A 22,616-nucleotide genomic window follows, 5' to 3' on the forward strand; every position below is an offset into this window, starting at 1 on the left:
TTTTCGACTAAAATTGGCCGAGAAGAAAGTGTTGCATTAGTTACTGAGCGCTGCTCGTATGGTTTCTTTGTCAGGAGCAAGTTGAAGCTTTCATGCAGTTCGTGAGCTAGATTTAGGTGTCGGGATTCGAGTCTTTGCCCAGTATATAGTTTGAATTATAACACGGAACCGACACAGCGTTTATTGTAACGAGATGAAAATAAGTCCATCTCATATTCATGTGGAGTTTCAATACAGATACCGTTACCAGTCGGGATTTGAACTGCAGCCTTGTCGATATGAGAGGTCGGCGTTTTTTCGTTAGTGACTGGTGGTTTGGAGCCGGGTCCGAGAATAGGCCCAGAGGAGTGTGTTTTTGCGGCGGCAGCGGCTCAGGGGCGTTGTCCCGTGTGAGCACCCCGCCCCCGCTTCCGCCCCGCCGCCACCACCGCCGCCGTTCCGCGCGAGCACCTCCTAACAGTTCTCGGCGCTTGCTGCCTGCTGCTGCTGCTGCCTCCCGCCGGCAGACCGGCCGCGGCCGTCGGACGCCGAGCGATGACCCGACGGGCACACCAGCTCAGCCCAGCCCAGCCCAGCCGCGCTTCCCACATCTGTGCGTGCTTTCTTGCTGCCCTCCGCAACTGCCGCCATCTGCGCGACACAAAGCCGCGACACGACGTCCAGACGGCAAGACGTCGGTCTGCTTTACTCTCGGGCCACGTCACTCGACCAATATTTCTCTGGGGGTAGGCAGGGAATGTCGCCTCCACTCGGACAATGTCTCGGTAAATGCTCAAGCTAGATATCTTTGATCTAGTGCGTTGGTCTTCTCACTAAAACCTCGCCATCGTAGGACCGCCGCACTTGTAGTCAACCTCACGATCTGCATTGCACTGTGTGTTGTCGCGTGAGGAACCCACACAATTACATTCCTGTGGGTCTCACACCATCCACTTCGTATACTATAAGTAGAAAGCGGTACACCATGATCACCTTGATCGAACTGATGCTCCAGTATTTCGGTGCCTGTGGAATATGTTGATTAAAATTTCGCCCTTATGCGAGCTCATTTTCATCACAAAAGAAAAGCTTCGCCTTCAGATGAAGAACAGTGTGAGTACATGATGAGTGTATTTCACATTACTGGAAAATTGCTGGCGGCGGTCGCTTCACAGCATGTCCGGACGACTTCTGCGTCCATCTTATCGCCACCTTTCCGCGTTTGAGAGAGGTGATCGTGTTTCTAGTATGATAATCACACGTTCTCATCTTTCTGGCGGAAATGTCTGCCATCAGAGCAACCGCGGAAGAATGGCGTCCTGTTATCTTTTGGGTTTCCTGCGGAAATGTAGAGGCTAGCACGAAGCTGCAATTGGACCTCGCTATGGTGCGGGGTTGCGGCTAACTGAAAGAAGGTGGGGCTGTAACCAATCTGTTCTAACCACTGCTGCCGTTGCGGAAAGTGGAGGCCAGGCAGGTTCAACACCTCTGGGAGTACGGTCGCTACTTCGTGTTCGCTTTTATTTAGACGGATTTATTTACGACGTATTTCTAACCAACTCTGCTCATTTTCGGACTTCAAGGGATACAAATACTGTAAATACTGACAGCTTCTACCAAATTAAGATCGTGCGCCCGACTTTGACTCGAACCCGGGACCTTTGACTTGAAGAGCTTGGCAGGAGAACTTCTGTTAAGTTGGGGAGATAGGACATGAGGGACTGGCGGAAGTAAAGCTGTGAGGAGTAGTGGTAGTACTTGCCTGCGAAAGGCCAAGATCGTGGGCTCGAAACTTGGTCCAGTACACAGTTTTAATCTGCCAGGAAGTTTCATATCAGCGCCCATTCCGCTGCAGAGTGAAAATTCGTTCATGACGTAAATACTACTCAGCGACGTAGATAATGTAGATTACTAGAAGTGGCTGGAAACATGTCACGAATAAACTAATATTTTAACATCAATGTTCCATAAACACTGTGACTGGTTCCGGTATGTACATGTAACCTTTTGGGAACTGCGTCTTGCAATACACCACTGTACGTACTTTTATTTTGACTATCGATTTCTATCACACTTTGACCATTCTCGTATCATAAAAGTAGCATTATTTAACGGTGCATTTCACAACTGCAACAATTAGTCAATGTTGAACAGCTCCGTTTTGACATAACATGTGATATCACGATCATGTACTTCTGTCTTCAAATCGAAACGTCGGCTATTTCCATGGTAGGTGAGTCTTCTCAGCGCCACTAGGCTGTAAAAACATGTGCGCTATTGCTTTGAAATCTCTGTTCGGTCATCATGAATTAGGTTTCCGGCGATTTTCATACACAGAGTGAGTAATATGATGTTACAAACTTTCAGGGATGAGGGAGAAGGATGTGTGTATGAATTTGAAGCAAGGGATCCTATTCCGGGACCGAGTCGAGAGACATAACCGAAAATCGTTCTAATGCCTCTGACAGTGGAATACATGTGCCCAGACGCCGCGTGGAATATATCCCACTTGTTATTCGTCCATCACGTCGTTCCAACATGATGGAGCCCTAACTCACTTTGGACTGAGGATTCCTGACATCTTTATCAGATACTCCCTGACACGTGTATAAGCAGAGGAGATCTTGTTTAGTGACCAGCTCGTTCATTTAATCTCACTCCCTTGATTTCTTATTGTGGGGCCATGTGAAAAGTCTTGATTACGAGGCACCTGTCGAGACTGAAAATCTCCTGGTAATAATTCCCGCTGCCTGCGACACTGTTCAAACGAAACCGGGGATATTAGAACGGATATCAGAACTTTGTGAGACTACGCCATGTTTGTACTGACGGTGAAGGATGCCATGGTGAACAACTGTTGTAAACTTAGCAGTTTGTTAAACTTGTTGCAGGAAAATGGAATTCATTGTTATTGTTCCGAAGAGAAGTTTTTCGGGGTCTCTGACATTAAGATGTATGCGCCGTTACTAGTTAATCAAAAGGGGAAATCTGAGGGTGTAGGGCAGTATTCAGCGGGAATTCTGTACGTCAGGACCAGTGTTCGGAAGTGGGGTCCGTAGTTTTAGTTCCGCGCGAGGCCAAGGCGGAACTTGAGAAGATTGTCGGTTATACCTTTCGATTCAGTAGTTTCCGGACTAGACTTACCTCAGACTGAAACATTTATGCTTCTCCATCATCCCTGAAAGTTTGTAACATCATCGCGAAATTAACTGTATACAGCGAATGGCGTGAAGGTTCCTTCAGCAAGACCAATGTTAGTTTCCTCCCACACTCAGACTCAACTAGAGTTCTCACCCTGATGGCCACGTTCTCTATGAAACGTCGAGCTCTACAGCTCCCTCCCTTCTTTTGCTACAGCGTTGCCAAACGTATAGCTACTACCTGCATCTTATTGAGCCATACAGAGCCGACTGGTCTAGGGTCACCACAGGTGTGTTTCAGCTTGGTGCAGCTGCGCCGCACGATGCATGCCCGACCTAATCTCTGGAGCAGGCGCCTTCCGGCCAGCCGACAGCCGGTAGCCATCAGCGGCCGAGGCGCAACGGGAGCAAAGAACGCGTAAAGGCGCGGCGCCGCCGCCATATGGCGAACGAACATGGTGTGCACATGCAGCGCTGACTGCCGCACCAGGGTGCGCACTGCCACACGCGAAGTTTTACTCATCACCTCGAAACAATAAAGTTATGTAATTGATTACTGTTTGTTTGCAGGCATCAGGTGGTTATAATTAATGTGAGCTACTCACGGAGGTCCATTGTGGGCTGTATCACCGTATCGCAGCGAAAGTTGGTCGATGTGCTAATGCATTAATGAGGAACCGATTAACGCGAAAAAAATTATTTCCAATTTCGGTCACCAGATGCAAATCTGGCTCTGTACAGCACCTGGTCGGCATCTTCTGTGCTCATATTGAACAAACTGTCTAAGAGGCAGTTAACAACAAAAAAATCAACATAATTTCTTTATCACGTGATTGGTCTTTTCTGCCCACGTTCCATTGCGTCCACAGCCCCAGATTTGCACCTAGTGGCCAAAATTGGAACTATTTTTTTCCAGCGTAAATCGGTTCCGTATTAACAATTATAATATCTACCAAGTTTCGCTGACATAAAATACAGCCCGCACTGCACCTCCTCGAGTAGCTGCACTCTTAATTATAACCACCTGGTACATATTGACTCTCCTGGTACCCACCCAAAATCCCCGCGCCACGGTACGGTAACACCCCGCTGTATAGGCCGAAAAAAAGTGGCGCAGACGATTGATAAGTTAGGAGATGGCTCCACTATCGTTATCTGAATCCTCTAGCGATGGGCAGTGGTACTGTGATGGGAGTTTCATTGCGTACTATGACTGCAGATTGCAAACGGGCAAAAATTCAGTGCGTAACCTTATTTTTTCGAAGTAACAATTAAAACCCGATGTCTATGCAACGTAAAACTAATTTTCCGTAAGGCTGGGGATCGGACTGTGGTTTCCTGCACAGTGCAAAAAATGGTTCAAATGGCTCTGAGCACTATGCAACTTAACTTCTGAGGTCATCAGTCGTCTAGAACTTAGAACTAATTAAACCTAACTAACCTAAGGACATCACACACATCCATGCCCGAGGCAGGATTCTAACCTGCGACCGTAGCGGTCGTTCGGCTCCAGACTGTAGCGCCTAGAACCGCACGGCTACTCCGGTCGGCTGCGCAGTGCACCTTAACAGTGAACACAGAAATCGTCTAAAGTTTCTTCGTTGTTTTACCACTTCAAACTCAGCGCTTCGCTAAAAGTTAGGCGGGATGCCATCATTCACATACACTCAAGGTTTCCTGAATGAATTAAATATGTGTTTTGCCTATTTTCCGCAGTCTTTTCAAAGGACAACTGTTCACCGACAAGTTACACAGTTATTTATTGTAACTCTAGACGTCTGTTTTGACGGACAACTGCATCAAAAATTTTCATCTGTCGTGACCTTAATACGTCCATGTTTGACACGGGACGTACGGAGCATACAGGTCGCGCATATCGTAATCCAAGAATGTTGCTGTACTGAGCAATGCACGGCACATTGTTGAAAACAGTGCAGTCAGAGCACTGGCGGACCATTTGGATTCTGTACGAGTGTGTCAGAGTTGTTGATAGATAGTTATTTTGTTTTAGTCTCTTGTATACCGTACGCCAATAATAATCTAGGAGTGCTCGAAAGTCGTCATAATTAGACATCGTCATCTTTTTGAAGTGCTCTTAACACGCTTTCGATTGATAAAAACAATAAAGTCTCTCGAGCTTGCAGAAAATACGTATTCTAACGAACATATAAAGATTAAGAGTTTTGATCTGTTGACACGCACTATCATTCTATAATACGTGGCAGCTTTTTCATCAGAGCAGAAACAAGTTTGATATATCATGTTAATTATTTCATTGATCAGTAAGGCCGGGTTTTCATCTGGCGTGAACCAGGAACCAGATGCCAACCCCTTAATGTCCTTTAAAGGGACCTGTATGGAGGTCGTGGTTTGATGGTGTGGGGTGGAATTATGATTGGTGCATGTACACCCATGCATGTTTTTGACAGAGGAACTGTAACAGGTCAGGTGAATCAGGACGTCATTTTGCTATTTATGTCCGTCTTTTCAGGAGTGCAGTGGGTCCCACCTTCCTGCTGATGGATGATAACTCAAGGCCTCACCGAGCTGCCATCGTGGAGGAGTACCTTGAAACAGAAGATATCAGGCGAATGGAGTGGCCTGCCTGTTCTCCAGACCCAAAACCCCTTCGAGCACGTCTTGGATGCTCTCGGTCGACGTATCGCTGCACGTCTTCAAACCCCTCGGACACTTCAGTAGCTCCGACAGGCACTAGTGCAAGAATGGGAGGCTATAACCCAGCAGCTGCTCAACCACCTGATCCTGAGTATGCCAACCCTTTGTGCGGCCTGTGTACATGTCCAGGGTGATCATATCCCATATTGATGTCGGGGTACATGCGCAGGAAACAGTGGCGTTTTGTAGCACTTGTGTTTCGGGACGGTTTTCTCAACTTATCACCAATACCGTGGACTTAAGATCTGTGTCGTGTGTGCTCCCTATGTGCCTATTAGCGCCAGTTTTGTGTAGTGCCACGTTGTGTGGCACCACATTCTGCAATTATCCTTAATTTATGAGCATGAGTGTAGTATCGAACTTTTCCGTTCAGTATCGAACCGCAGACTTAGTGTATGTTGGCGTTATTCCGCAAAACAAGCCCTAACGGTTGAGTTTAACCTTGGCTCAGGTGGCCATTAATCCAAATTGTCAGCGCAACTGAGACTGAAAAAATGAAGAAGTAGTAGGACTGAACAGCTGCGGATCCTCTTACCGACGCAACAAATATCAGAAGAGACAGATGCGTGTGCCCGCAGAGTGTACTGTCAGGTTTGTTGCCCTTTCCTCCTCACTGCCAGGAAGAGCCGGAAGTGGCAGGACGCCAGGTCTGCAGTGCAGTGCAGATGAGCGGCGCGGTCGACAGCTGTTCAATGTGTAATGCAGTAGGCGTCGGTGTGTGCGCCGCGCGGTACGCACCGGGGGAGAGGCAGCGCGCAGAGGGCCGTGAGCCTGCCTGTTTGATCCGGTCCGACCGCGGCAGCCCGAGATACGTCACGGCGGGCAGGCCGGGTACCTGTCGCAGAGACAGCGACGACAGCTGTTGCAGCGGCGCGGCACGGTGCGCGCGGTTCGATGACCGAGCGGGGCGCGAGCGCACAGTTGCCTGCCTGCCAACCGGGCTCTCGCCTCGCACCACTGCAGCCAGAGAGACGACGCGCCCCGGCTCTCTCATCTGCATCCTAATGCCGCCGGCTTGTTTTACCTTTTTACGGCCCAATACGTTACGGCGCCGGATAACGTTTACGGGCCTTCTTTGGAGTAGCGACAGGGCGGGAAATTAAATCCTCGGTTGGGCTGGCGCGGGTCAAGGAGGCTGCCAGGTGCGTCTGTTACGTCAGCGCTGCGACCCTATCAACCGACTGTCGTAATGCTTTCCAACTGCCGTTATAGAGGCAATGCTGAGTAATTTTCTTCGAAAACGGCGCTTGCTTGATGGACGATAAAAAAAAAAAAAACTTTTGCGTTAACGATCGAGCTATGAAAGTAATTTACCATTGAGTGAGATGTTTATAAATGGGACTAAAAGAAATGGAGTAATCAGACGAGACAAATTTTATTATGATTACTAGATTCGAAACCAAGTATCAGGTATCATTAGATAACTTAGATTACGTTTTATTGGGCTTTAGGGAAGCAATGACGGACGACGCGGTTAATAACTGGATCAATTTAGCTGCGTCTGCTTTGTGCGTACGAATCCGAATCTGCTGATAAGAAGACCCGTCAGATAGAGTAGTTTTAGCTTAATTTAATACAAACCGTTTAAATTGCATGTCTTGAAGTAGATCAGTAATAGATTATGCTGCAATTTATGTAACTACAAAGACTGTACAACGAAATTACGGTGTACAGTTCGTTTTTTGTACTAGGTAACATGGTTTGCCATAGTCACTAGGTGACACACCTTTCTGCGACAAAACTTTGCGCTTTTCTGACCTGCTAGATGAGGAGTCAAGTATAAAGGTGAACACTCAACAGTCAGTCGGATGCGTGCGGTTCTAGGCGCTACAGTCTGGAGCCGAGCGACCGCTGCGGTCGCAGGTTCGAATCCTGCCTCGGGCGTGGATGTGTGTGATGTCCTTAGGTTTAATCAGTTCAAAAGTTCTAGCGACTGATGACCTCAGAAATTAAGTCGCATAGTGCTCAGAGCAATTTTTGAGTCAGTCGGATGCGTAATTCATTTTCGAAATGTAGATTTCCCGTCATGTACCAAGAAACGGTCAATGATCCCGACTTTTATACCTACCGAGATACTAAGGCAACTATGTAATTTTCATTTAATCTATGCTAATATACAAACGGGACACGTTATTAGCAAACATGTCGGACAGTTCTTGAACGATTTACGTCAGTCTAGTAAGCATTCGGACGGACATACGCTACATATGTTTTCCCAAGCAAGAATGTAGAGGTTTTCTGTTAGAACCGACTGCGAGGAAGAAAATGCTGTGGTGTGCCCTAAAAATGTTATAGTTTCTTTTCCTTTTTGTGGTCGGTTTTAACGCTGTAGCCATAGAATGGTGACTACATAGAACTGTACGCTTGAAGATTTTTTTTTCTGCTTCAAATGCGTTTTATGCATTTTTAGTGCATAATGCAGTCGTTTATGTTAAATATTAACATGACCAGACGTGGACCTCACTCACTTCCTTCATAACTGCTGACTATATTTTGGTGTTCCATTTTTTTATGAAACGAATTTGCTTCGTTATCTCTACAGACATAAAAGCAGGACTGGGCTACGAAAAGATACGAATAAAACGAAACTTTGCATATTATTACTTCATGAAAACCGTGTTTTAATATCTTAAACAATTGCAGATATATTTAACAGCTGAGATGACTCTCCGCGCATAAAGCCACGATCGATTTTTTCCACGGAGCTATGGGGACGCAGTTGCTAAGACATGGATTTATATTCCAGAGAAGAAGGAAAGCGATTACCACCTGACAGTAGCCAGATGTAGGTTTTCCGTATTTTCACTACATCGCTAGAGACGAATGGCTGGTTGAACCCATCAGTAACGCCATGGGCGGTTTTCCTCCATAAAGACCAGTATGCTGACTCTGAAGACTTCGGTTCCTTCAGACAACTTTCCATAACGACTCAGCTGTCGAAGTTACGCAACAGAAAAAATCCGCAAAATCTGGTAGATGCTTTGGGGCTATCCAAACAGTTCACGGCCGAAGGGCAGAATCGAATTGCATGAAACTTCTTGGCAGATTAAAACTGTGTGCCGGACCGAGACTCGACCTCGGGACCTTTGCCTTTCGCGGGCAAGTGCTCTACCATCTGAGCTACCCAAGCACGACTCACGCCCCGTCCTCACAGCTTTACTTCTGCCAGTATCTCGTCTCCTACCTTCCAAACTTTACAGAATCTTTCCTGCAGGAAAGAGAAGCAAGATTTTCCACAGCTTCTTTTGTTTACGTTTTCCCCCTGCTGGAGTATCCTGAAAAATCTTCTCCTTCTGCTTGTTGTTTTCTATTCCCACCTAGGCTCTTAATGGCTCGTTGTCTGCACTCTCACGGAATGAAATCACACATCAGTCGCTCCGACTCTAGTTAGACGATGTCTAATTACGCTATTTCTATGGCGGGTATTGGCACAGATGTCATCACTGAAATTCAGGTAGTTCAGAGTTGTAATTAAACCATAATGGAGTCGGCCTCTGCAAAATTCACAATTACGGCTGCTGACATTTATTGGCATACCCCGCAGTTTGCCTACACTCATTGGCAATCCGTGTGACTCGAGGAGCTGTTAAATGCTCGTTTACACGTCTCTTGCAATTACGACAGCAAATAACTCGATAATTGTCGTACGGCTGAAACAGCAGAAGTGCAATAAATGCGATGTTTCCACGGTGACTCTGTCAGTTAACCGGCTAATGATGCGAACGTCTACCTTTCATTTGCTGCTGAAACTTTATGCATGTAGACATAGCTCTCACAACAGTTCATATTGTTCCCTTCAAATAATTTTCAGCTATTTTTCTTTTCCAGGAGTATTAAAGTAGACTGGAACACCATCTTCAGTGCAACAAACCGGTCTTCGCTAACGTCCATTGAACAACGCGTAAACTTATGAAGCAAGTGTCTGTGCTTTGTGGAGGGTTTCGATGATACGCATAAGAAAACGAATGGCAAGATACATGAAAAAAGCAAGTTCAAATATTGAAATTGTTTGATATGTGTGACGTGTGGCGGATTATGAATTGATTGATTTCGTTCTACCGAATTGGCTATCCAAGAATGCGTCACAATGCGAGCTAAAATCTCAATTTGCTGGTATGCCTTTCTTCATTTCCAAACTCTTTGTAGGTACCCCTGCAAGCGTGCTGCACCTTCATTCCTAGAAATAATCTCTTAGATGTACTTCGACTAAGCTTCCCTTTCTCTGAAAAATGATGGAAGCAACAGTATATAACGGATCAATAGATTACCCTACTCTACTCCAGTTACAAAGCAGCTTACACAAATACCAGTGGTGTGTACGTCGATTAATACAGACGATTTCTGATCGAGAGCAGTGTAGTTCAAATCGCAGTCCAGCTACTTGACCTACTACTGTTTCACCACACCAGTGCCGGAGTGATCTCTTCACAACGCCGTATTCGATTCCTCATTCGCCATCATTGCCCCATTCCTTTGGACTTCTAACGACTTCGACGTCAACAAAACGCTATAGTCATAGCCTTTTAAATTCTCCTTTTTCGCTGACTTGAAGCATGACGAAAAGCGTCCATCAATGTCATCCTTCTCGTCGTCATATGTCACGCTAAGCGCAATGTTAGTAGTAATGCGGCTATGGAGGAAGTCGGCTCTCTTATACGTATTATGGACATTGGTGATGGTGTATATTGAGTCGATGGGAAATCTTAATCTTCACATTCGTCTCAGAATAGAAACCTGCATGTACCGCAGTATGTGTACGCGAATATACAGGGTGCCTCAGTTGCTTCTATCTATAGGTTTTATGAAACCTGCAAAGCCTTCAAACTCCGTGCGCGAAATTTTTACATTCTTTCGCTCGCTATTAGTCCTACAGAAAAAATTGAAGAGGATTTTTCTGTACGAAATTTATTGTTGTTAAATTTTGTACTGAGATATATTTTCGCTGTAGGCCACAAGAAAAACGAGTTTGAATAATTAGAAAACTAAAACTACAGTCTCTAGCGAGAACGTATCCCAGTACAAAATTTAAGCAGATTAAATTTCCCGCAAAAAGGTCCTGTTCAATTTTTTTCTGTAGTACTGATAGGTTGTGTGTAGTGAGTGAGAGTGAAGGAAAATCTTGAGCATGGTGTCTGAAAGTGCTGAGGGTTCATAAAACTAACTTGTGAAGGCAACTGAATCACTTTGTGTATGAATGGAGAGTCACTGTCCTGAATCAGCGATCATCATATTTCCATTCAATGAACAGGAACCACCAACAAGTTTTTTGGGTGGGTTGTCGTATGCGTATAGATATTGTTCTGTGAGCTCTGAAGCATTATGACACTTACATGGCGGTTCACTGACCTGAGCCACTGATTTTCCCATGTCGATTGAGCAAGTGGGAAATCGACAAGCAGCAGCTATGCTTTTTTTTTTTCTTTTTTTTTGCTGGTTTTCCGCATGCCTCAGTCGCGCATATTCCCAGGCTGCCTCGCTACCGGAAGGCATCTGGGAAGGAGCGGCCGGTGTGGAGATCCGTGCTTCAGCACCTCGCCGCTTGTTTACAGCGCAGCGAGCGCCGTTGCGGGCTGGGACGGGAAGCGGGCTAATCACTGGGCCGCATAACAGGACCTGCTGGCTGCGGGTCAGGTGAATAATTCCGGGCCCGACCGGTTACGTCGCCCAGCCTCCAAGGCCGCCGCTCGCATCTCGCTGCTTTGCTTCCGCTCGCGCCTGCTTTCCTCGCCACTCTTGCCTGTCGTTCGATGTTCCGTCATCGTTCCGCTTTTTGATGTGTGCTTGGCAGGATGGCAACATAAGGACGTAGACTTTCGTAGCCGTTGTGGATTACGTTGGAAGTGCTCGTGTCGGTACCGCGGCATTCGTGTAGAATTTTTTGATGCACGTCCTGGCCTTCTTGCTCCGAACTTCTTCTACTAACTGCACTGAACAATCGAATAGAAAAGGTCACTTTGTCTAAACCCCGTAATTGTCTCCCATTACGGTGCATAGTTTGAAGTTTCGCTCAAAGGTGCCTACAATCTTCCTAGCCGAAAGCGTGGGGCCTTGCGACGTCATCCTCGGGTTCGATGACGCCGGCCGCGGTGGTCTAGCGGTTCTAGGCGCTCAGTCCGGAACCGCGCGACTGCTACGGTCGCAGGTTCGAATCCTGCCTCGGGCATGGGTGTGTGTGATGTCCTTAGGTTGGTTAGGTTTAAGTAGTTCTAAGTTCTAGGGGACTGATGACCACAGATGTTAAGTCCCATAGTGGTCAGAGCCATTTGAACCATTTTTTCGATGACGTTTCAAACAGCAAGGTGTCGACACATGCGAAAGAAAGGCCACAGCTCACAAGTTAATGCGACTTGTAAGGTGGATTAATGATGTCACGTTAGCACCAAACTCAGCCACAATTCTGCCCAACTCCACCGTGGCTTTGTCACACGCTGGGAATGTATTCATAGCCATCCCTACACACATTTCACCCATTTCTTGTTGTCTCTGCGATGGAGGTCAAAACCACGACTCAAAACTTTGAAATGTCCGCCTCGATAGCTGCTGGGTCGGGGATTTTCTCCGCTCAGGGACTGGGTGTTGTGCTGTCTTCATCATCATGTCATCCCCATCCGGCGTGCAGGTCGCCCAAAGTGGCGTCGAATGTAATAAGACCTGCACCAAGGCGGCCGGACCTGCCCCGCAAGGGGCCTCCCAGTCACTGACGCCAAAAGCTCATTTCCATTTCCATAGCTTTGAAATCACGCGGTTTTCTTATGAGTGACCGAAGAAAACACTCCAGACACACTGCGCTCAGAATCGACACGAAAAGGTCTCAGGGGGTCGCATGGAATCAATGAAACCACCGTTTCCCTGATGCATTGATTCCCAAACATTTCACAGCCGAAAACGACAGTTCGCGGTGCGATGAGCAGCAGGAAGGCGTAGCTGACAAGCTTTGACACTGCTGACACTTTCTAACGCTTCAAACCTTCCCTAAGGAAACTGTGGGACTATATCTCATTGTGATCACACCCCTTCGAAGTGCAGCGCGACCGCAATTTTTGGTCTCGTGCCAGTTTGGGAGGGTTGGAAGAGCATAATCACTATTTGCTGCTTCGGATCGCGTTCAGATTTCGTCGAATGATTCTGAACGGCCTCTAGTGCTTCCAACCTGTACACGAGAGCAAAAACTGTGGTCGAGTTGCTCTTCAGTGGGGAGCGATCACGTTTAATGGAGGTGCAGCCCTACAGTGTCCGTAGAAAAGGGTTGAAGCGGCGGGGTGTGTCAACAGTGTCAAAGTTGTCAAAACGTCGCTCTATTGATCATCACACTGCGAACTGTCATCTGCAAAGTGTGAGTTCACCTCCCAGGAAAGGGATGGCTTCATTGACGCCCTTTATACCACCTCCTGAGACCTCTTCGTGTCGGTTATTGTCAGCGGTGCGCCTGGAATGTTTTCCTCGGCCGCTCGTACGAAAACCGTTTGATTTCAACGCTGCATGTCGCGGTGAGAGGCTGTGGTGACACAACCACGGTTGCGTTGGACAGTATTGTCGTTAAATTTGATATTATTGTAACACCATTAACCCACCGTACACGTGGCATGGACTTCTGAGCTGTGGCCTTTTCTTCGCATGTGTCGACACTTTGTTGTTTGAAATGTCGTGTCGAGTCCGAGGGTGACGTCGCAGGGCGCCATGCTTTTTCACCATTCCATAGGAAGATTGTAGACATCTTTGATTCAAATTTCGAATTTATGTGTCGCAACGGGAGGCAATTGCGGGCTTTCGTAAAAATGATTTTTTAATTCTGTTGCGCAGTGTAGTTAGACGCTGTGGGGCGCAGTCAAACTTAAGGACAGTATCTCACTCTTTTATCGCCGCAGGTGTGCTAGTGGCTAGAAGGCAGGAAGCTTTGGTTTTACCGTCCCGTCAGCCAAGAGGTCGTTAGAGACGGCCCACGATTTCGGATTGGAGTTGGATGGGGAAGGCAATCGGCCGTGACCTTTCAAAGGAACTACCCTGGAATTCGCCTTAAGCGATTTAGGGAAATGACGTAAAACCTACAACTGGATAATTGGGATTTCGACTGGGAATAATTTTGTTTTGTGGTACACACACTGTATTTATACTATTTCTTCAATCTGCTAAATTTGCTGTTTATTTGCAGTTGATTTCGCAGCCTTCATCGTCGGGCACTTAGGCACAGAGAACCGAAATAAAATACTTCGCCGGCCGCGGTGGCCGTGCGGTTCTAGGCGCTGCAGTCCGGAACCGCGTGACTGCTACGGTCGCAGGTTCGAATCCTGCCTCGGGCATGGATGTGTGTGATGTCCTTAGGTTAGTTAGGTTTAAGTAGTTCTACGTTCTAGAGGACTGGTGACCTAAGATGTTAAGTCCCATAGTGCTCAGAGCCATTAAAATACTTCACCACGTACAGGGTCCCCAGACTCGACTCGGCCTGGAATGTCACTGACTGGAGTAAAACTGTCTTGAGTGAAGAGTCCCACTTCGAATTGAGCCCTGATGATATGCGGCTATGTGTCTAAGACGCCCCGGACAGTGGTGTGATACCAACCTGGCTGTCGCCCGCCAAATGACCCGACAACTAGGAGTGATGCACTGTATTGCCATTTCATGTCATAGGAGGAACCTTTTGTTTGTCACCCGCGGCATCCTTACAGCACAGCATTACATCAACGATACTCTGCACTCCATTTTGTTACCCTTCGTGGCAAGCTATCCTGAACTTACAATTCAGCGAGACAGCACCCGCCTGCACACGGCGAGAGTTTCTACCGCTTATAGAAACCCTGCCGTGACCAGTTAGTTCGCCGGATCATTCCTCAATTGGCAACGTGTGGAGGATTATGGGCAGGGTCCGCCAATCAGCTTGGGATTTTGACCATCTACCGCACCAGTTGGTCAGAATTTTGGTCGATATCCCTCACAACGACATCCAACAACTCTGTCAATCAATGCCAAGTCGAATAACTGTTGCACAAGTGCCAGGGGTGGACCACCGCGTTATTGAGTTACTTAATTTGTCTGGACTCGCATTCGAGACGACGACAGTTCAATCCCGCGTCCGGCCATCGTGATTTACGTTTTCCCCGTGATTTCTCTAAGTCTCTCCTGGCAAATTCCGGGATGGTTCCTTTGAAAGGGCACGACTGACTTCCTTCCCCATCCTTCCCTAATCCGATAAGACCGATGACCTCGTTGTTTGGTCTCTTCCCCCTAACAACCCAACCCAATTTGTGAAGCTCTTTGTCTTGACTAAATCATCCAATCTCTATGAAATTGTGATCATATGTTTGTCTTTACATATACATAATATCTACCAAGCTCCGTCCCTTCAGCTGCTTCCTTCGTGGTGCGGCATTTTTTTGTGTCTTAGAGTGTATTTTCTTTTTACTTTCGACATAGTTAAAATCCCATCTCTAACATAAAGGTATTTTTCTACTCTCGGTACCTGAACCGCCAAATTGGCCAAACACTCTGAACCTGACGAGTACTTACTCTATAAATGGAAAGATTTGTACATCAGGGTTATTTTTGTTTTTCTCATGCACAACTATTTCACTTTCTCAGAAATTCGCCGCCCTGGACCCGGGGCCATATTACCGTTACGAAATACAGGGCTGCATGTACTCGTTAAATGGTGCACGTCATCCATGGAAAACAGTAATACGTGTGTGTGTGTGTGTGTGTGTGTGTGAGAGAGAGAGAGAGAGAGAGAGAGAGAGAGAGAGAGAGAGAGAGAGAGAGAGAGACTACGTCAGCAAGTGTTTGTGTTGATCCAAGTTGTCAGAAACTGGCGAGTTATCAAAAAATTTACGTAAGGGATATTCCTTTAACAGTGAATGGATGCATCGTGTATAGTGCTATACCAACAGCCTTTATGAACTGTAGGCAAGGCAGCTATTTACAAGGAGTCTTCCAAATGCCGGTGTTTCTAAAAGACAGCATTTCTTGCTCGTCCTTAGGGAAGCTAACTGAAAATTACGGTAAATAAACAAATTCGTTTCTTCACCTAAGACTAGAGGTCTGCGCGGATGCGGATATCCGCGGATATATATTGTAAGGTGAAAAAAGGTGATTTTACATTAGTGAAGGAAAACAAATTGAAATCGCCAATTTGGATAAAATTCGGTACGTATTTGATGGCAACGAAAAGATAAAAGATATAGTGGCTTGTTTTGCCTGTAAAAAAGTATATTCCTACACTGGACACAAAAGTGGAACTTCAAATTTGCTAAAACATTCGTGTGAGGCTGGACAAAGTAGCATAATTACTTATTTAAATACCAAGAGAGACGTGGAAGTTTCTGAAGTTCCGCCAAATTTGAAGACAGCCGCGACAGAAAAACTTAACAATCTTGTCAGCAAAGACATTTTACCATTCGAAGTTGCGTGGGGATCTGGATTTCTCGAGACGGCACAGTTTCTTATTGATGTGAGGCTCAATACTGTGCAGTGAGTGCTAAGGAACTGCTACCTCATCCAAGCACCATATCCAGAAATTTGAGGGAAACGGCCGATCGTCTGCGTGAAACTGTCTCTGCAGAAGTGAAGAATATATTCAGAGATATAGGTGGAGCACTAACTGTCGATTTATGGACTGACTCGTACCGTAAAATAAACTATATGGGAGTGACTGCACATTATGTTAATTATGAAGAAGTGAAACTAGAGGATCGAGTGTTGTGCACCAGAAATTTTGAGAGTGAGATTTAAAAAACAGGAGAAAACATTAAACTTGAATTAAGATACTACGGTCGTTCGATTTATTCAGTGCTGTGAATAACATTGTGTCCGTTACGGATAGAGGTCCAAATATTGTGGCAGCACTTCGCCAATACAAGAGGCTCTCGTGCTCAGCACACGTTCTTAATACTGTGCTGGAGCACACGACTTGAGGAGACGCGAATGATGAGAAGAGACGTGCAGCGACCCATAAATTCCTGTCGAGCTATCACAACTTTCTTTAAAAGATCTGGTCTTCAGAATCGGCTTCAGAAGTCATTGAAAGGAGATATAGACACACGATGGAACAGTACATTGGATATGTTTGAGTCTATTAATTCACAATGGTTTGAAGTTCTGTCAATTTTGTCAAAGAAAAATCAAGATAATTTGATTGATTCTATAGACAAGAGGATGTTGGAAGATATAATAACCTTTCTGTCACCATTTAAAATAGCTTCTTGTGATCCCGAAGCCTCCAAAACCCTTACGCTTTATTCATGTGTGTTGTGGAAGTTAAAACTTCTCTTCTTCCTTGAAAAAAATGATGACGACATCTCATTTCTGATAGATTTAAAGAGTACAGCCAAATCTATTTTAATCAGCAAATGGGACATAACAGTAACCCATAAGCTTGAATCCAAAATATAAAAACCTAAAATTTCTTACCAGTGCCGAAAAAGATGAAGTTGTAAAGTAAGCGAAAAATTGTGTTGCGAGAAATTGTGCACGGTTAAAAGATAAGGAGGAAACAACATCTGGAATTCCTGCAAAGAAAACAGAAGTCTGACGTACTTTTTAATGAATTTGAAGATTCCTCAGAAGATGAATCGACGAGAGATCTTGACTTTGCGTCAGATGAAATTCTCAGATATGCGAATGATAAAGTCCAATTTTCGGAAGGCATCGACCTGATAGCTTGGTGGCATGGACTTGAAAACGTCTATCCGCGTCTTTCCAAACTCGCATAATTCGTGCACTGCATTCCAGCGTCCAGCGCGCCGTCTGAGAGAAGCTTCTCTACTGCGGGACAGATAATGCAGGACCGACGCACGTCTTTGAAGCCACAGACGATTGATGACATCATGTTCCTGCATAGTAATCTTCCAAATTAAAAAGGTACTTGTACAGCTTCTCTTACTTCACTGTATTTTTTGGGCTTATCTGAATTAGTTACAATTTTTTTCATCTGATTGTTTCTTTTACAGAATTTGAATCAGAAGCAAGCAGAAGATGAAAATATTTAATCTGAGGCCTGTGAGTTTTTATTGTAATATTTATAGTAAAGAATATTGTTAGTATTTTTACTATTCCCAACAAGAACATTTAAGTAGCATTAGGTAAAAGAAGGAAATATTTAACAAGCAATTTGCTTTGTTGTAATTTTCATATTAAAGAGCTCAATTTTAAGTTTTTACTCTTCGCAACAAGAACATTCAACAGCTAACACGTCAATATTATTAAACTAGGTAATGATGATCTCATAAGTGCCTACCTAAATTTTAGCGTGCACTACAGTAACATTTGCAGCCGCCGAGCATTGTCGCTCTTTGTGAACAGTGAAAGAGCCCGGCCGGAGCGGTGGCACGGCGGGCCTTTTAATTAATTACAAGTGGGACTTAAAACTACGGCTCATGACAACCAACAAGCTGTGACTGCGATAGCCCGTGAAAGATTATTCTGATCACATTGAAAACTTGCAAAATATTCAAATCATCCAAAATAATAATGTGTCTTTTAATTTACCAGCCAATTAGTGAAGATAAGAGCTGAAATTCGTAACGAAATTGAACATTTTAACTGTAACTCGGTATTGCTTAACAGGGAACAGTGCCTAATATTTGAAGTTATGGGACAGTGGTTTTTATACAGAGATCTTGAAATCGTTTGCAGTTCCATTAAACTCTGAAAAAAATTATTTTTTAACATTGAAAGTATTAACTGAGAAATATACTGCAAATTTTGTCTTAGTAATTTAGACCAATGTTGACGATGTTTTAAAGTGTGAAAAACTTTGTTTAGTTGAGAATGAAACAGACATTTCATTTATCGCTAGGTCTTAATTCGATAAATCAGCCAAAAGGTGAGGTTCGAGATTTGAATCGTATTTTTAGATAAAGCTAAATAGACTCCTAATTTCTATAACCACTGATTTTGCTGTCACTCTTCGGAAGACGAGTTATTTCTTCCAGACAACGTCAATTATTGCTGGCAGTTTAACTTTTTCACAGGTGCGCCAGCGTTTTGCAGTGTAGGCCTAATACTGTAAATATTTTCACCTGGAAATGACGAGGACTGAATGCGTAAGCTATAATATAATCATCAGCTGACATGAATCGCTTCAAAATTTGACATATCCAAGCAGTGAGTACAAAAAAAACTGTAGGTAAATGATGCAATGTGCTGGTAACAGTTTAAAACCATCGTCATTTTCAGCTGCCTTGGCACAAGAGCAGCGAAATATAATTGTTTCTATACACGTATTTTCATCATTTAATACTATTACACTGAATTTTATTTTTTTAAATAGCGTTTCCAATCTCACGAGATCCGAGCCGCTTCTGTGTGTGCTCCGGAGCGCCAATGCTTTCCTGTTTGGAATGGTCTGCTTTAGAGTAGGTATAGAGCGTTTCCTGTGATTTAAGAAGTCAAAAGTAGTTAAATTGTCGCAGAAATGGCACCCTAACAATAACTATGTCATTACATACCATAATTCTAAGTACTACTGTCTGTTACTATTAATTACTCATTCAAAACTTGCGGATGCGGATAAGGAACTTGCGGATGCGGATTAATTGCTGCGGATGCGGATTGCACTTTTCTTATCCGCGCAGACCTCTACCTATGACCAACAAAATGAAGACTCAGTAAAACTGACAGCGTCATTTTGTGGGAAATGAAAACGAGATATGGAATGCGGATTTGGACACAGAGGAATTTAAACGACGTAGTATAACTGTCATGTTATGAAAGTGTAGAATAAGCGTAAAATATAGCTTTCATATCGTCAAAATGTTAATAAGACAGAAATAGCAGATAATAATTTTCGTTACAAGTTTCACCTTTATACTTCGGCTCACGTGTATCAAGAGAGAAAAAATATAAAATATACATGAGTGAGACGAGGATACCTGAACGAAGGAGTGGCCACTCATTCGGATTTAGAGGAAGAGCAGTCGGCCATAACGAGTTGTAATGCGCTCGTAAAGGAACGACTTGCCAAGGCGGCAACGCAGTAGGCAACCCGGCGACCCGGGTGTGTGTTGCGGGCAGCTGGCGAACACAGCGGAAGTCTGCGGCGCCACAGCACAGGACAGGTGAGTCGGAGACCGGCCCAGAGCGGGCTGTCGCCACAAGTCGGGTTCGGGAAAGCTTAGAAGATGCTGTTGCTTGAGTTCCGTGTGACTTCGTGTCGTGTGGAACTGTACAGAACTAAGAGCAGTTATAATCATATTTCGGGTACTGTTGTTCTTACTTTTCGAGATTGTTACGAAAAATTGGAGAGAAATTCCGTTATGTAAGACGTTGTTTGTTTACCTTTCCGTTGAACAGACACAGATAGTGCTACAACGTATGTGGCCGAAGCGAAAACAAACAAATGGTATCTTGTAGGAGGTAGAACTTTTAAGAGGGTTCACTTGACACGATGCCACACATTCATGACGAGGTTTTGTTTACTTCTTACAGCACGATAGATAGTAAGAGAGAGAAAAGTCTGAAACATCCCCTACGACAAAGGACTGCTGCTTTGACAAAATCTGTCAATACAGCGTGACGGATATTGTTGGTAATCTTCGTGGTCAGTTGGATGCAAGACAACAACAAAAAATGTTTTCATATAACTTTACGTAATATGCAAGAGCGATAAAGTGGTGACAGGATACTGGTGCATATCGAGTAGCCATGTATGAACCTGTTTGATTGTATCGATATAGGTGTTCAAAAATGGTTCAAATGGCTCTGAGCACTATGCGACTTAACTTCTGAGGTCATCAGTCGCCTAGAACTTAGAACTAATTAAATCTAACTAACCTAAGGACAGCACACATATCCATGCCCAAGGCAGGATTCGAACCTGCGACCGTAGCGGTCACGTGGTTCCAGTCTGATGCGCCTAGAACCGCACGGCCACACCGGCCGGCAATATAGATGTAAACTGCCTTATAACCTATAAGCAAAAGCGGCTTCTTAACACTAGAATTTGTTCTCAGACAGAGTAACTACGACTGGCATACGTACTGAAGGAAACTTTTGCTTTGAGTAGCGAAATCTCGTAATGAATCGGGAGCGATTCGTTTGAGACATAATATATTTTCGAGTTCTCCTTTCATTTGACCACAATTTATCTCTGTAACACCGGTTATCGTATCGTATTCCTTACTTTATATCCATTTAACCATTCTCCTTCATACCGTGTTTTTATATTAGGTAGAGACAGAAATCGCAAGATTTAGTGGCATTCAATTGGCTTTTATGAATATTGGAAATTCCCATTTACGATTTTTTTTATTTCTCCTTGTGGAACCTCATCAAGAGTTGGATCTGTGCAAGCCGGTCGGAGATACTAGATAGCCTCAGCTGAGAGTGATCAGCACTCAAAAGGGGCTTGTAATGCTCAATAAACTAATACTTTAAAATAATGTGGTAGAAACGATATCGTTCTTTATATGTCTTAGCTACATTTCTTCTAATTTCCTATGCTGCCTTACCCTATGTCTGAGGCGTGGGTGAGGAGGGATTCTACACTCCATACAAAAACCTACCAGAACTATGGTTTGACTGGCCAGAATTAGATCTCATCCAACAGGTACTCACAGCAAGTGGTAAGACAGTCTTCCTTCGTATCCAGATTTGCTTACTGACCCCCATTTTTACGGAGTCAAATGTTGTTATCCGTCTCTCCCAGCACTGCTGATAGTGATAGGGAGAAGAGCATTGCAAGCGCCCGCCCGACCCTATCCTCCTGCTGTTCTGTCTGCGAGAGATAGATAGAGAGTTGATAGAGAATAAACTACACACAGCTTGACGATAGTTGTCAGGAATGACCGATGCTGCCTCGCTTGCTGACACAGTCACTTGCACAGCTTGCATAACCATGTGGAACGCAAGCGGAGGCGCACAGATCGTGAAGTTGCAGTGTGCGCAGATAGCGTTGTAACGTGGCCAACTGACATGTTTCCTTACCACGAGGAAGGGGCCACGTGCATGCCGGGTCGCAGTCGACGAGTGCTCACCCGCGTGAAAGCAAGTACGACCGTTCGGAGATGAGGGCGAGTGATGGAAACGAATCGCCCTTACCCTGGTTGGCCACGCGGATGCAGTGCTCCAGTAGCGAAGGGCAGCACGCGGCCTGCCAGAGCCTCACGTCCGCGGTGGCCGATTAGCCGCGCCTGTTTTGCCACCAGAGCAGACGCTGCCGGGCGCATCGTTCGGCGAAGAATCTAGCCACTGCTCCAGAGATGAGCTGCGTACCTCATCTACTCTAGTATTCCTTTCTCATCCTGCGGGTGTTCAGCAGCATTCAGCCGCTACCACAAAGGAAATTGTAGCCACTTAGCACTTTGCTTCTATTGATATCGTATTCAGTTTTGCTGCAAAGAGAAGGATTCGACGGTTGGAGAAAACTGAGACACATCACAAAAATTGTAACCACTTGTGCCATCTTCTTTTTCCTCAACAAAGAAAAACAAGAAGTAAAACAGTCTTGTATTACAACCCTATTTTTATTACCCACCTACTTCAGGCTTTCGCTATTATCAGAAGATCCGCGAGTATCGTACAAGAGCCTAAATTTAACTTGTATCTCTTTGAATAATGTAATAAGAATAAATCGTAAAGAAATTTATTTGGTTTAATGTCTGTACAACAAACGGAAGCCGCTACCGTATTCCTTGCTGCCTTTCGTTAATTGCTGAAACAAGAAATGGATAAAGCAAGAGGTTTGAGTTTGACGTATGATAAAAGTCGGGGTTGTCAGGGACTAAGCATTAGTTTAGTTGGAAAAGAATGGGAAACAAATCGATTGTGGATTTGCAGAAAGGGACTCTCGAATTTACGTAAAATATTTGCTAAAATTTACTTCAATCGATAGTC

At 44.9% G+C, this 22,616-nt stretch overlaps 1 protein-coding gene across 1 annotated transcript in view; it reads right to left on the reverse strand.

Moving 5' to 3' along the window:
• Window positions 1-22,616, reverse strand: part of LOC124726698 (fap1 adhesin) — a 285,663-nt gene that overhangs the window by 66,356 nt on the left and 196,691 nt on the right. The window lies entirely within an intron of this gene.

This window comes from Schistocerca piceifrons, chromosome 1 (genome assembly GCF_021461385.2).
Source record: "Schistocerca piceifrons isolate TAMUIC-IGC-003096 chromosome 1, iqSchPice1.1, whole genome shotgun sequence".
Lineage (NCBI taxonomy): Eukaryota > Metazoa > Arthropoda > Insecta > Orthoptera > Acrididae > Schistocerca > Schistocerca piceifrons.